This window comes from Schistocerca gregaria, chromosome 5 (genome assembly GCF_023897955.1).
Source record: "Schistocerca gregaria isolate iqSchGreg1 chromosome 5, iqSchGreg1.2, whole genome shotgun sequence".
Classification (NCBI taxonomy): domain Eukaryota; kingdom Metazoa; phylum Arthropoda; class Insecta; order Orthoptera; family Acrididae; genus Schistocerca; species Schistocerca gregaria.
The window spans coordinates 375,088,068-375,104,176 of NC_064924.1; the positions used below are offsets into that span (position 1 = coordinate 375,088,068).

The 16,109-nt window shown below is 42.3% G+C and overlaps 1 protein-coding gene across 1 annotated transcript in view; it reads right to left on the reverse strand.

Annotated features, from left to right (window-relative positions):
* LOC126272533 (SUN domain-containing ossification factor) overlaps window positions 1–12,996 on the reverse strand; it is a 46,774-nt gene extending 33,778 nt beyond the window's left edge. The window contains exon 1 of the mRNA XM_049975446.1: window positions 12,836–12,996. The gene's annotated coding sequence lies outside the window, so the exon portion shown is untranslated. The remainder of the gene's footprint in view (window positions 1–12,835) is intronic.
* Window positions 12,997–16,109: the final 3,113 nt, after the last annotated feature.

The following is a 16,109-nucleotide window of genomic DNA, read 5'->3' on the forward strand; positions in this document are numbered from 1 at the left end:
AAACCGGTGCACTTTTTGAAGAACCCTATACCTTGCACGGCGATACTGAAATCGCCTTCAGTCGAGTTTGTTGATTCATGATCTGTCGTCTCACACGCAGGCAACAATACCGATGAGACTTATCACGGCTTGCTACAGCAACAATTAAGCGTTGATCGGCACTTTCGTTTGACAACACTCCGCACACTCATGTAAGAAATGTTTATTCAAGTGTAATGTGTGTCCCTCCACTTTCAGTCCAAACAGTCCACTGGGCGGTTAATTCGGGTGCATTATTTTTCCTAAAAATCTTAAGTCATGTTTGCACGTCCAGGCACCATTTAATAAACTAAAACCCCTTAGACGGAAGAACTTTTCTTGGAGTTTCCTTCCTAGCGTGGAAGCTCTTTGCAGCGTTGGTATTTCATAGTATTGTTCTTCATATCGCAGAAATAGTGTGATAACACAATCGTCAATATCAAAGAAGCGGCTATCCGCGAAGACATTTACCGCTATCACTTTTCATGCTCATACTGCGAGGTATCAACGCGCACTACTTTGAACTGAAATGTGGCTATACTTAGTTACTCGAACAAACTGTACTCTCTATGGCCGGATCTACTGTCTGCTATGTGGAGTAATAAGTTATTTTTTAAATAAGTTACATTTTGCCACTATGTACTTTTACAACAATTAGTTTAATGGTAAATTACTGAAGTCATTGTTACAAGATGTAATGGTAATAAGTGTACTGAAAACAAAAATGACGTCTCCTTAACAGATAGCTAGGCATAACAAACTGCTCTGAACATTGAAACGGGAAACAAAGTCTTTAAGCGAATCATTTCACCAATAAACCTGGCAATTTCTTTTGTTTTAAGATTCGAAGTGAACTTCCGATTTATCCTGGATTCAGCATAAGTTACACAATTCTTAGCTTCCTGTAGCATTGATGGAGTTTCCTGCACTCTTTATAAAAATTTTAAATGTCGTTTTACCGATGTAGTAATAGAGTAGCAAAACCTTTTGAGGCTTTTCTTGCAAATTTGACAATTTATGTTAACGTCATTGAATTCCAAAGCACATCTCACGCTTTGTTATGATCAGACTTCTGGCTCAGAAGCGTTGATAAATTCGAAATGGCTCACATCCGGAGTAAATGAAATGCATATGAAAGAACGCACTCACAGAACAGCATTAAAGACTATTTGGAATTCCGACTGTCATCTGAAAGTTTGCGTTCCCAGTTTCCATATCCAGCACATTTTACGCTTGCCTCATCTAGCTGGGACTACATCTACATCTACATCTACATGACTACTCTGCAATTCACATTTAAGTGCTTGGCAGAGGGGTCATCGAACCACAATCATACTATCTCTCTACTATTCCACTCCCGAACAGCGAGCGGGAAAAATGAACACCTAAACCTTTCTGTTCGAGCTCTGATTTCTCTTATTTTGATGATCATTCCTACCTATGTAGGTTGGGCTCAACAAAATATTTTCGCATTCGGAAGAGAAAGTTGGTGACTGAAATTTCGTAAAAAGGTCTCGCCGCGACGAAAAACGTCTATGCTGTAATGACTTCCATCCCAACTCGTGTATCATATCTGCCACACTCTCTCCCCTATAACGCGATAATACAAAACGAGCTGCCCTTTTTTGCACCCTTTCGATGTCCTCCGTCAATCCCACCTGGTAAGGATCCCACACCGCGCAGCGATATTCTAACAGAGGACGAACGAGTGTAGTGTAAGCTCTCTCTTTAGTGGACTTGTTGCATCTTCTAAGTGTCCTGCCAATGAAACGCAACCTTTGGCTCGCCTTCCCGACAATATTATCTATGTGGTCCTTCCAACTGAAGTTGTTCGTAATTTTAACACCCAAGTACCTAGTTGAATAGACAGCCTTGAGAATTGTACTAGTTATCGAGACACAGTGAGGTTTATTCAGAATACAACTGGACTACTGGAAAATCAAAGCTTTTAGGTTGTCTGGCCTGCCTTCGGCGTCAAAAACCAAGTATATTTGAGTGAGGTAGAAGAATCTGACGATTGACATAAACGTATAAGATGATCTCTTTCAGCTTCTCTGTCCTTACTGTGTGTATTGGAGAATATTTTCATGACGATTATTTCAATGCCAACAGTTAAGATCCCAGCAGCGCTTCATACAATATTGTGGAGAATATGGACACGACATCCAGTTCCTTCCACATTTTTTTCCTAACTGTTCTTTGATTTGGTGTAAAACATTCCGACGACCGCGTCGATGAAGCCCCCGAAGTTATTGGGACTGTCTCCACAAGCGATTAATTTATCTAATTAAATCTGCGGTTGTCTTAAAGTGTCTAGACAGAACTTCAATGTTGTTTGATGTTTCGTTATTCAGGGAATCAAACTTCAACAGCTTCTGTTGGATTCCGTCAGTTTCAGTGAAGTATTGACCAACTTAAGAAACATCTTTTCAGTGTTGGGGTTCAATGCGTCGGTGTCCATGCCGTGAAGTGAAACTTCTTGCAATTGTTTTATGTATTAGGACACAGTATGACGCGAGAATTTTTTTTACAATCGCCATAGAACTGAAGGATTGAGGACGCTTGACAACGTTGTTAGCCGTATATACTATCTTGACAAAGGGCCACTCTTTTGTGAAATCGTCCGAAATGTGACTTTCTTCATCCTTAAATGTAAGCTGTGATAAGTTTATTAGACGATAAACAGTCAACAATAACACTTTAGTCATCTTAGTACTCATTACTATATACACTTCACGTCCTATATATCGGCAGTAAACACTTCACTTCAGACGTCACTAACTTGCTCTAGTCGTTCGTATTACGTACAAAAATAATCGTCGTATCAGACCGCTATTCAAACGGAAACTGCCCGATTCTTTCGCGTGGTGCTGCTTAGATAGTTCCAGTCCTGTACTACTGGAGAAGTCGATATTTTCTTGAATGATACCGCTTGATTTAGGAAGTGCTTGCATCGTCGATACAGGATACAAAACATGCAACGCTATCTGTGAGACGACCTTTTCAGCATAAACTTGTTGACAAAAGTAACAGACTACATTTACATGTCACGATAACAGATGGCGTTACTTCAGTATTTGTGCTGTTTTGCAAAATCGTGACAATATGTACTGCCGGGATGTCGGGACAAGAAGGTCCATAACGGTTGGCAACCCTAGCATACTTTTTCGTTGTTTCAGGAGGCTTTAGGAAATTCCACTAATCCTCCCCACTGCGGACAAAGCTGAAGCGATTTGTAAACACAAGCGGCATTCCTTTGTGGTGGGTTGAGGTAGCTTAGGAGACAGAGTACCTCGGCCGTTCTGAGTATGCGCATATCTGGCAACGATGTTGCTATTTCACGCTTTGATTTTTGCACTTTTAAACGCAAACTTAGAACCTTCTCCTTCAGTATAATCTGTCTCAAAATTATCGGAGGCGAAGTCAGAGGTACAATTTCGATCCGAATTCGCGACTTCCGAGCCAAATGCGAAGCTCAGTTACAACCCTCTTCTGAAGGAAGTCGGAATTGCGACACAACATTATATGCAACTGAATATTTTTTTTTACGCCTTAATTAGTCTGCTAGTTGTGTTGCTGTCGGTGTTGTGGAAACGACGTACATTAAAGCCATATCCAGTTAAACTTTCTCGTACCAATATTAACAGAATCTTAATAATGGGGACTAGGACCTACGTAGTCTTATTGGTTAATATGTGACTAACATTGTGAATGTCCAAAAAACAATCTTGTTTATTAGTGGCTAGTAAATTTCATTGAGATGCGAGTGTCAAACATGCTACATAGATTCCAATACAGGGTAGTATCCGAAGCGCTGCTCTTCAAGCACTAAAAACCTATCTTCACAAAGCAAAAGATGTTGGAGGCATGTATTGAAGTAACTAGGAACAAAGCTCCTTCCTAGGCAGCATCCCTGATCGAATTGGAAGTACTATTCGTCGAATACCATTTGGTACCTTTTGCATGGCTAAGAAAGCAAGTATGAGAAACAGCATTCATTTCTCCTGTGGTTTAAGGCTTCTAATAAATCAGTTACAAAGCTAAGATCTACGTTACACAGACTTCTGTTTGTGTTCATTCCAACAAAACCGAACAATACAAACAGCATATAAAAGGAGGGTCTTGCACCGAATATTTCCACCTCCAGGAAAACACATTCTATAAAAGGAATCTTAATTGTTTGTAAGCCTTTTTACCTTTAACAGAAAAGTGTCAAATCATTTAGATCTGCTAATAAAGTTGTCATACAGAAAATAACTTCTTGGTCAGCACACTTAAATTTTATCGATCAGTGAGCCGTCCAATTTTGCCAATTGGCTTGTATCAGTCACTGCTTCCAATTCTCATAATTTAATTAAGATTTCTTCCGAAAAATTTATGTAAACATGGCCGAACACACATGCTGCTGAACGGATACTTATCCTTTCCACTCGTTCAGTGAAACTACCACCTGGACAGTTCATTTCAAGGACGGCATAAAATTAAGATATCAAATAAGACACTTGAAATGCAAACTAATACAGAATAATGTTAACACTCAAATGAACATGACAATGGGCTTTCACCTATTCTTGCGCCATCTTTCCTCCGTGGAACTTGCCACATAAACAAGCTAGTGAGACTGCAGTGTGTGTGTGGTCATGAAGTTACTTAGCGGAGGGCTACAGATTCTTCGCTGGAGGGCTAATTGCACTAATGCAACAAAGTCGCCAGATGCAAACAACATTTACGCTGCTGACCTGTACTCACAATGACAACGCAATAAATATGACGTGGGGGGATCTAACCGTCCATGATATGGCATTCAGGACGCTCCAAGTACAGAGTCGTTCCGAGGAGCTTTTCCAATCCGGTTTGTCGGGTTCCACGAAAGGAATAGGTCGTGAACCACGCTAGTAAGGTAAAATGAAGGAAGAGGATCTGAGAATTACTACGGTCCGATCGGAAACTACAGGAAATTTAAGAGTATTTCACGTGCGACGCATGCGCAATATTGAGTGCTGAGGGGAAGCCAATATCGGGGAGGCAAGATCCGTTCGCCACATATGCTTCCGCCCGCTCCCTGGACCTGGCTGGAGCATATTGGGTTTAGCTGACGCAACTATTCACAAGAGAACTATGTAAAGTATTGTTACTATAAGTCAGCACAATAATTGGCTGTTGCTGCCGTTTTTGAGACATTTATCGGGGGTACATGAACACGCAGAAGAATTAACGTTGGAGTTCTGTAAATCTTCCAATGCTAGAGCAGGCGCTGGGCTTTTCACGTTCCACCATGTCAATAATATACCGTGGGTGACTGTTCGGGGAAACGGCCATCAGCGCAATCTCAGATTCTAGCAGCAAGCAGTCTGTTCACAGTGCAACAAATGAATCACCGATCCTCTGTTTGACAACAACAATCGCTAAGAAAACGAAGCATCGAGAATCACCATCCCGAATGACATGAAGGCATAATTGTACTTCTTAAAAGTTTCTGTCGGTGCAGAAGACTGCCATTGGTCACTGGAAGAATTTAAAAAATCATTTGGAGTGCGGCGGGAAGGACATGAGGCGCTGCATCCCACTGATCACATGGTAGAGGGATTCTCATTTGGAAGACATTTACAAGGGGTGAAAGGGATCCCTTCCCCTAATAGTATATCATATCACTCGCGGGAGACACGGAAATCTCGTGTCTGATAACGCGCATCCGCTAAGAAAGTTGAAGGTGTGGCCATTTTCCGTAGCGAATATGTAAATACAGGTTTTAGTTTTATAAATTTAAACACTTTTTTCCTTGCGGAAGTATAACATTTATAATTTCCAGACGAGTTTCGCCCTTTTAAAGGCAATGTCAGTGAATATTTTCCCAGAATATAGATTTTGTTTTTAAAAATGAGTCTCTTAGATCCGAAACAGCTTACACCGTAACTCTTATACTCTGTCCTGCCAAAATCTACATTTCTTCTCTCATCTATGGTTAGAGGAGGCACTTCCACAAAAGGATCTACGTGAGTATGTGCTGATTTTTTATAACTTAAGTGGGAGTACGTCATCTAATATAATATCAGACGAGAGGAAATACAGATTAAGGCAGGGCAAACAAATAAGTAAAATTTTATTTATATACAAATTATTCGATATGTTTCGGATCTATAAACATCATTTGTAAAAGCAAAACTATTATTCGAGGAAAAATACATTAAATATGCCTTCCATGTTTCCACGGAATAGGTTACCAGTATTCTAGTCCACTCCATACTGCTCTGTGGTGAATTATGCACACGAAGTATCTGAGTCAACTCCGAAATACTAAAAGGGTAAATAAAACAATTTCCGCATTGGCTAATCCCCCCCCCCCCCCCCAGATATCTTGCAAATTACATATTGTAGCGTCGGCCGGTGTGGCTGATCGGTTCTGGACGCTTCAGTCGAACCGCGCACCGCTACGGTCGCAGGTTCGAATCCTGCCTCAGGCATGGATGTGTGTGATGTCCTTAGGTTAGTTAGGTTTCAGTAGTTCTACGTTCTAGGGGACTGATGACCTCAGATGTTAAGTCGCATAGTTCTCAGATCCATTTGAACCTTTTGAACATATTGAAAGGTTGAAAGGATATATAGGGGGTACAAAAGTCACGACAGGAAATATTTCATTATGTTGTACTGAAACAAGAATAACTCGAAAGGCAGAGAGCAACATGAAACGGCTCCCCAGCTCTAGCAAACATTGTATTTAAAGGACAGAGATACGTACAAGAATGGAACAACACAGAAACAAATGTTCTTTCTTACTTCTTACATATTTCTTAAATATTTCAAACTCATAAATTAATTAATCACGTCGTGTATTCATGTAACCAGTTCAGTGTGACGGCAGGGAGTGGTTCAAATGGCTCTGAGCACTATGGGACTAAACTGCTGTGGTCATAAGTCCCCTAGAACTTAGAACTACTTAAACCTAACTAACCTAAGGACAACACACAACACTCAGCCATCACGAGGCAGAGAAAATCCCTGACCCCGCCGGGAATCGAACCCGGGCGCAGGAAGCGAAAACGCTACAGCACGACCACGAGATGCGGGTTGACAGCAGGGGGGGGGGGGGGGGAGGCAGTAACCTTTCTTTAGCCGACGATGCATGCAGATTCTGCGTATGTCTCACCATTCGTTCCTTTTCGTTCATCCGTACGATAAGGAGAGGCTCAATTTATTGCGAACAGCGCTGTAAAAGCAAATATGCTGAGTAAAACTCAACAAATGCACAGTTCTGCAGAGGAGCGCAAAATTGGACTAGAAGTATCAGTGTCGAAAAAAAAAAAAAGAAAAAAAAACAGACGTGCTGGCAGACGGCATTTTTTCTAATGTAGGCGGGAAACTGAGCGGTAATCACAGAAAGTAAAACCAACAAATTGTTAATGAACTGTCTTGCGATCTTAAAAACAAATCATATTGTAAATATCTTTAACTACAGAGCACTGATGACGCTTTACTTCAATAAAGGGAAACGTGTCTGACGAGAAAAAACACATTTTCTTGCAGTTTTAAGACGGAACGAAAATCCTATCACGAATTTTACAGCACCTACGGACAATATGGCCACACAAATTAAGAATGTAACAGTGTTCTTCATACATCTCCATTACTGAAAATCTGAACGGTAGTTTGTGGCTTCAGTCATTGACTATGCATTGTTAAAACGTTCGCGGTAGCTACTCTTTACGTTCACAGTCATTTAAGTCATTTATTAAGGAATGGTCGGTCGGTCGGGGTCTCTCTCTCTCTCTCTCTCTCTCTCTCTCTCTCTCTCTCTCTCTCTCTCTCTCTCTCTCTCCTGGACAGCGGGTTTCAATTCATCAGTATTGTGAAGTTGCCGAGAAGAAACCCTTGCTCTTGGGATGACCTGCATGAAAAAAATTAGGGATTGAGAGGTCAGGTGATTTCACTGGCCGCGTTTTAAAACCGAATAGTGAGAGCAATCTGTGTGGAAGACGGTGACTCAAAGTAGTAATTTCATTATCAGCCTTATGGGCTGTTGAAACCACAGAGCAATGTCCCTGCAGCTTCAGAATGAAGAAATTGTTAACCACGGCTGCCTACCGCTCGAAAGAGACACTGACTGGCCGGCCGTTGTCTTCAGATATGGTTCACTGATTCCATTCCATTGAACTATCAATAGCACATGAGACGACCTTTGAGTTGCCGTGGTCCTTTTCCATGCATTAGCTGAAGGATGTGTGTTCGAGTAGTATCGGATATTTTATTGACAAACCAATTTAGATGAAAGTCTGTCATCAGATATCACAGGATCTGTAGAAAGAGCGTCATCGTCATCAACTGCGTCCAGCAATGTTGAGCTGAAATTGCGCTTACTCACTGTCTCCCCGCTCTAACTACTGAGACGCATGCAGCTTATAAGGTTGAAACTTTGAATCCTGTTAATCCTCTGCAAAGACGAACGAGGGATTTCCTCTTTAACAGCGACGATTAGATCCCCGTGGGCTTCGCTGCAGATCTGCACGAACTAGACAGATCTTTCCCATCATACGCATGCCATTTCAGGCTACAGAACCCGTCTCATGACATTGCTTTATCCACTTGGAAATTATCCTTCTCTCTGGAACATGGATATCGCAGTGCCTTCCACGGTGCACTGAGCGTTGAACACGACAGAACACTGTCTGAAATTTACTTTTCCAATGGCATACACTGTATTTTCCTTCACATAGTAGCGGACATTTTAACTAATGTTCTGTATATTCGCAATATAGTCAGTTGTGTGCGGAAGGAACTTTTTCAGATTGACGAAGAATATTCAAGCTCATAAAACAGTTTCAGAATAGCAGTTACATGGCTTATAGGAAAGAAACTCTCCCCGCAACAAGAATGTAAGAAATTGTAAATATCGCAACGGAATGAAATTGGTGGCATGGCTCTTTTTCTGATGAGCAGTAAGCATTTGTTCGTAAATAAGATGCATAGAAAACAACTTGCGTTATTATTGGTGTCGACTGAGATGACATCGAGATCACTGTTGTCTCAACATAGAGCCCACATCTAACAGACGTCGATACAATTATCCATCAAATGCAGGGTTCAAACCAACAACTTCGCAGCTCCGACACTAGTATGGTGTCTTGCGGGTCAAAGGATAAATTAACAAGCTTTGCGTGATCTGATTCTTGTGAGCTGTATCGTGGTTACGGCCGATGAAACTGAACAGGAAGCGGAAAAAATACCGTATTCCAGAGAGCGTTAACGCTGATTAGGCAAAGGAAACAGCCATCACCATTCTTATTCCAGAATCTCAGGATACGAGCGAGAAAACGGATGTCAACAATGATAGTTATCGGATAAGTTATTGTCTGTTGGCCCAACACACGAAGAGCATAAACAAATGCGGATGAGAAACTTATAGGCAGTAACTGAAATGTATATAGCAAAGGAGTTCAGAAACTCAAACTCATTTAAGATTATCAACAGACCATTACGACAGAAAAAGGGGGAGGGGAGGGTCAGCTATTCTTCCAATACAAGCAAGCTATTTGTACTCACTTCACCTGTAGCCATTTGGGTACAAAATTTCCGTTAAGGCACATATGTAGATAGCTATTTTTCTCTTAAATATGTACAGCCTGTTTGCTAAGACACTGTTGCTCAACAGCTTTAAAAACTTCCCTTTCATACTGTGAATCGGTTCAGTATGTCGTGCAGAATTGCGCATGTACGTGCAAATTTCGAGAAAATTTCGAGATAATTCTCCCGCGCGTCAACGTTTGAGCGAGTGCACATGGTTGTAAGAAGGCGGAAAGGTCAGTGTTTGGTCGACGACCACATCTTTAGAAATGGAGTATTATGTCTGAACGAAGAAAAATGGAAGACATCGTTAGCGTTTCGTGGAAGGATATATCCTGGCGTTCGTCTCATGAGTTAGCGAAACCACGGAAACGAAGATCCAATATGCTCGTACGAGGACCTAGGCGTTGTTCTTCCAGAATATGAGTCTACTGTCCAAACTATTGCAACACCATACTCAATATGGGCCAGAGAAGCTTTGGACTGACTTCTGAAAAGTGTTCAACATCATTTATTTTTATTGGTTTCTGGAAATGAGATCGTATAGACTGCAGTTTGAAGAACGTGCAACAATACGTACTCTCGAGCGTTGTAAATACAGTACAGTCTATCAGGGATATTATGTTAGTGTACTGTAGTAGAAAAGTTTGGAGCGTTGCTAGTAGTTCTCTCTCAAAAACTAAATGAGAATAATAAAACACTTTGCCTTCTAAATATTTCCGGGAGCGTGGTCCAGTGGATTCAACTGTTTTTCGCTGAGTGGCACATACATCAGAGTATGAAATTTTTGCTGCTGCAAACAAAACAGTATCCATGGTATATTTATTCAAGACCTCAAATACATTAAGCACTTAGTACAAAAAATAATAAATCCACAACCTAAACAGCTTGTACATATAACCACAATAATCCCTTGTCCAGTGCTCTCAGATAGTGCCCTTACAGAAACATTCTTTAGAGAGAAGTAGTCTCCCGGAAATTAGGAGCCTAAAACGTGAAAGTAAAAACACATTTGTGCCATCAACTGTACGGTTTTATGCTTATTTTCTATCGGTTTCGATTATTGCAATCATATTCAAGGAGTAAAACATTGTATGTACTTCAATGGATCAACCACACATTTCAGCCATGTATGGGCTACACAAATGAACATACAGCATTGTCATAATAGCCTGTTTTATCACAATCCATATAAACACGCTATCAACCATACATTTCAGCCATGTATGAGCTACACAAATGAACATACAGCATTGTCATAATAGCCTGTTTTATCACAATCCATATAAACACGCTGTGTTTTGGCGCAATTACCGTAGTGCAGGTGATGGGACAAATATTCGTCTTTCAAATTAACAACTCTACAGAATTACCCTACGAAAAGCTCCATCGAAGTAAAAGGTTTTGCGGGGTGTAGTGAATACCAGTGAATCAACACTTACGTAATTCGTGAATGAAAAGCAGTTCTCACTAACACGAGTACGAATGTCCTCGACCATAGCGTACATAATTATTACTTCGAAGTAATCATGTTGGTCTGATGCTATCGTGAAACAGTGAAGTGAAATGGAAAGTGATAAACACCGCTGATGATGACACCGTTCAAAATGGCTTAATCGCCTTATAGAAACATTAAGTTTTGAGTGTAAATAGCAACCTAACTGCTTCAGGTTTAAATCATTTGCGACAGACTGCTGACCAATCCTGCCAAATCTATTCAGATACTCCGCAAACCACCATATGGTGCGTGGCTGGTGTGCCCTGTACCACACTACCTGTCACTTTCCTGTACCACTCGCAAATACAGCGAGGGAAAGACGACTATCTATATACCTCCGTACGATCCCAAATCTCTATAATCTTCATGGTCCTTACGCGAAATGTACGGTAGCAGCACTAGAATAGCTCTGCAGTCACCTTCAAAGCTGGTTCTCTACATTTTCTCGATAGTGCTCCTCGAATGGAATGTCGCCTTTCCTCTAGTGATTCCCATTTGAATTCCCGAAGCATCTCCATGATACTCGTGTGTTGTTCGAGTCTACCGGTAACAAATGTAGCAAACCCCCCTCCCCGTTCTGAATTGCTTCGATGTCTTCCTTTAAACCGACCTGGTGCGGATCCCAAACACACTAACAGCCGTCAACTATGGGTCGCACTAGTGTCCTGTATGCGTCTCCTTTACAGATTAACCACATTTTCTTAAAATTCTCCCAATAAACCGTAGTCGACCAATCGCCTTCGCTACTACAGTCCTTACATGTTGATTCTATTTCAAGTTCGTCTGCAACGTTACGCCCAGATATTTAATCGACCCGACTGTGTCAAGCAGCACACGACTAATGCTGTATTCGAGTATTATAAGCTTTTCTCCTACTTAACCGTATTAACTTACATTTTTCTTCTTTTAGAGCTAACTGTCATCACACCAACTAGAAACTTTTTTCTAAGTCATCTTGTATCCTCCTACAGTCACTCAGCGACGACACCTTCCGCTATACCACACCATCGTCTGCTAACAGAAGCAGACTGCTGGTCACCCTGTCTGCCGGTTCATTTTTGTATATAAAAGGTAACAGAGGTCCTACCACGCTTCTCTGGGCCAATCCTGACGATACCCCTGTCTGACGAACACACACTGCCGAGGACAACATACTGGGTTCTGTTACTTAAGAAGCTTGTTTATGCTTGAACCTTCGTTACCAGTGGGCACCATGGCACTGTACCAAATATGTTTTAAGGAAACCTAGGAACATGGAATCCGCTTATAGCCCTTCACCCATGGCTCGCAGGATATCATGCGAGAAAAGAGCAGAGTGTCACACGAGCTATGTTTTCTAAAACCTTGTCGATTTGCTGACAGAAGCTTTTCCCTCTCCAGGGAATTTATTATATTCGAACTTAGAATATGCTAAGGATTTTCCAGCAAACGGATGTTAAAGATATTGGTTCGTAATTTTGCCCTACGAAAATCTCAAGTAAGGTCTGCGGAGGTAAACTAAGATAAACTGGATTCTTAAGTTTTCCTAGCTCCGTTTGGGAGACGAACAGGAAAGGGGATGTCCAGCAGTAGTACACTGTACCTTCCGCCGTGTACCGTATTGTGGCGCGCGGAGTATGCGTGCAGTTGGCATGACTAGTGGACAAGGATTCCGAACACAAATATGATCCTGGTGAAGACTGATGCGTAAACACGGCACTTTACTCCAGACACTTGCTGTCGAGAGACAGAATCAGGAGGCACATGTGGGTGCTGGAGACTTACGAACTAGTGGGCCGCTCGAGTCGAAGAGGCGCGAGGTGTGGCGTGGTGGGCGGCGGCGGCAGGTGCACGCGAACGCGGCCGCCGGCTCGTGCACAGCACCGGCAGACGAGGACGATGCCGCCGCCTCCGCTGTCACTGCCGCCGCGTTGGCGGTCGCGGCCCAACTGGGCTAACCTTGGCGCTCGCCTCGCCGCCGGGCGCGCCTGTATGCGGAGCGCGCGCCGGCTCGCCGCTGCTTATAAGAGGCAACTCGCTAGGCGGCGGAGAGAGAGGGCGGCACTGCGAGAGCGGCGCCGGCCTTCACCTTGCACGGCGCTGGGAATTGCTGCAGCCTCCTGGCGGCGAGGTGAAAACCGACCCACCGCTGCTTACTTTTTTACTCCAGTTTTGAATGCAAGCCGTTGCTGGTGTTCTAGCTGTACTGGCAGCACCAACATCGACATTAACTGCCTGGATTTAGTGAGCGTGTTGTTCAATTTGTCACTCATCCGGGCCATATTTTCACTCACGCGCAACACAATTGTATCTATTTTTACATCTACACATCGGAAATCACCTTACGGTGTATGGTGGTTCCCGTTGTGGTGGTGTGAGGGAAGATGGATTGTTGGTAAGCTCCAGTGTGAGCTCTAATCTCTCTAACAAGTTTTTTTGGTCACTTCTGTCCCTGGTACGAACTTTGCAACTCCGTCCAAACTAGCTTCCCGATGAGCTAGATACATGAAATTTTAAAAATTGCTCAGAACTGGATGACAACGCAATATTAAACGCTTTATTATCTGATCAGTGGGGATGGGGACGAAAACTCTGATTACATCAGACTTCTCGGCTGCCATGTAGGACCAGCGTGTTGTGCGGATAGGACAGTACCGCAATGCGCATCAGGAGGTATGTGAGTGGATGGGCAAGGCTGAGCAGAGGACACACACACACACACACACACACACACACACACACACACACACACACACACACACACAGAGAGAGAGAGAGAGAGAGAGAGAGAGAGAGAGAGAGAGAGAGAGGAAACTTTTAAGATGCAGCAGACAATAGTCGTTAACTAGTCCTGCGACGATATGTATTGCATGTAACTGAAGTTTTTCGTTATAAATCTTACAAGTAGTCTCACAGTTATTAAAAATCCACAAGCACAAATTTTTATTATTTGTATGGGGTACGGATTCTGTATGGCGCTAGGAGAAATTTTATACTTTAGTCCGATTTAAAAACCTGTATCAAAAATTTATTTTTATTTAAATAATATTACCTTCTAGTCTTTTAGGTTGATTCTGCTAGGAATGTGCGCCCTCGAAATTTTAGCAGAGATATCACACCGCGACATTCGGCACTTCCTGTACTTTCTGCCACTGGAGTTGGATCACTATCTCCATGGCGCTTTGACCTTTACTAAATCAACCTGTTACGGGATGCAGTAATTTTGGATTTTCCCTATCTAAATCTAGCAATCCTATATGGTGCTGGTTCTAGATTATTAAAAACATGTTTTGTAAGCTACCCACTTCATAGGTGTAAGGACTACACTCCCTGAAGCTCTTCCCAACTGATAGACTGGTATCCGCCTTACCTGAGATTAGTTTAATGTGATCGTTCCACTTTCAATTGCTCTGTACGCCTTCTCCCAGGTACTTCAGGGGCATGGCTGTTTGGCAATACATGCAGTAGAATACATTCGCTGACGTCAACTTCCAACCCACGCAACAAGCGTCGACCCTTCTGGCTTTCTGCAAAAATTTTCTAGTGCTGTGAACACTCCGTACACAAACAAAGAGCCTTACCCACTAGGTCATTTAGAAATATAGTGAAGTTATTTTCTCTTAACACTTCATCGTGGCAAGACCGAAGTTGCTGTAACGTCTTCAGGTTTCTCTCCGTTAATATAAGCTTGTCATATTCCGCATGCTCGTTACCTGTTCGTTAGGCGACAGTGTGGAGCTGTATCACCTCTTGAAGTCAACGAACACAGCTTCAACCTTCATACATGTATATTTACTGTCTTTTCTAGGGGAGTACAATATTTGGTGACAGTTCGCTAGTAGCTTAATAAATGTGCGTGTAGGCGCTTGGATAGATTGCGAGGGATCGGTTATACATTCACGAGAAGACCAAAGGTGGGAAGCCACCACAAGACAGTGCAGAGTGGATAGTATTGGAGTCGAAACAGAAGAATATGAGAAACGCCTGAATCCATGTACTTTAGGACAGACAATGACTTTATGCTGACAGTAATTGGTTTTTAATTACTTTCGAACGTCAGATGGCTATAACATACGATACATCGCTCACTATATATGCCTACATACTTATTGCCCCCCCCCCTCCCCCCGCCCAATGTTTGACTCTTACAATTAACATTTCATGTTCTGCAATGTAATATCACGACAGAAAATTCCAATATTCCTTCGCGTATTACAGGAAGTCATTTTTCTTCGTAGGCTGTAATTTCAGTTTGGAATAAGCACTATTTCATTACTCAGCTAATTTCGCCTCCTTGGGTATTCTCAAGCTACATCACATTAAAAACTGATTCCTATAGTACATTATAACCAGAACAATATCGCGAAAAAGTATATGATAATGCCATTAAGGAATTCTTTGCGTCACCATAGGTTATGTGAAGTCCACATGCGAAACGGAGCGTAACTACTGAAGTGGAAACATACAGGCCTTGGTCAACGTCTCAAAAGGAAATCACTGAAGTGTCGCACATTTGTCCATAGGATATACGAAATTTTAAAACTTGTTGGCTTGTTAGATAAAATTAACGGCATATTTCCGGTAAACTGAAAGCTGCCTTCTGTTGCAGGAAATTCAGCTAAATTGCGACATAGCGGGACATATTTGATTCAGGCACTACACAAACTGATGTGTCCTTGGACTCGTTACGGTAACGAATTGCTCATTCCCGATTCAAGAAGATTTCGCCCCTGGAGCTCTGCAGGATGGGTGCCACTAATGGGTGCTTTCACTTTCAGCCAGCCGTGACTCACTGCCCCATGAACGTCGGCGAACCAGCACCCAAGAGGTGGTTAAATGTGCAGCGGCACAAAAAGTGTCGACGGCTGCTATACTTAGTCTGCCCTTCCCTCAGTTCTAAGCGCTGTCTGCCCTAATGGCAGAAAAGTATTCCAATCGTCTGGACAGTTGTGTTTTGAAGACGTATACTGGAACAGTTTGCACCATACGTAAGAATTTGCGTAACTTGGGGAACACGTGTCTGCTGCTGTGGCTTGTTAACTGTACATACTTCATAAAA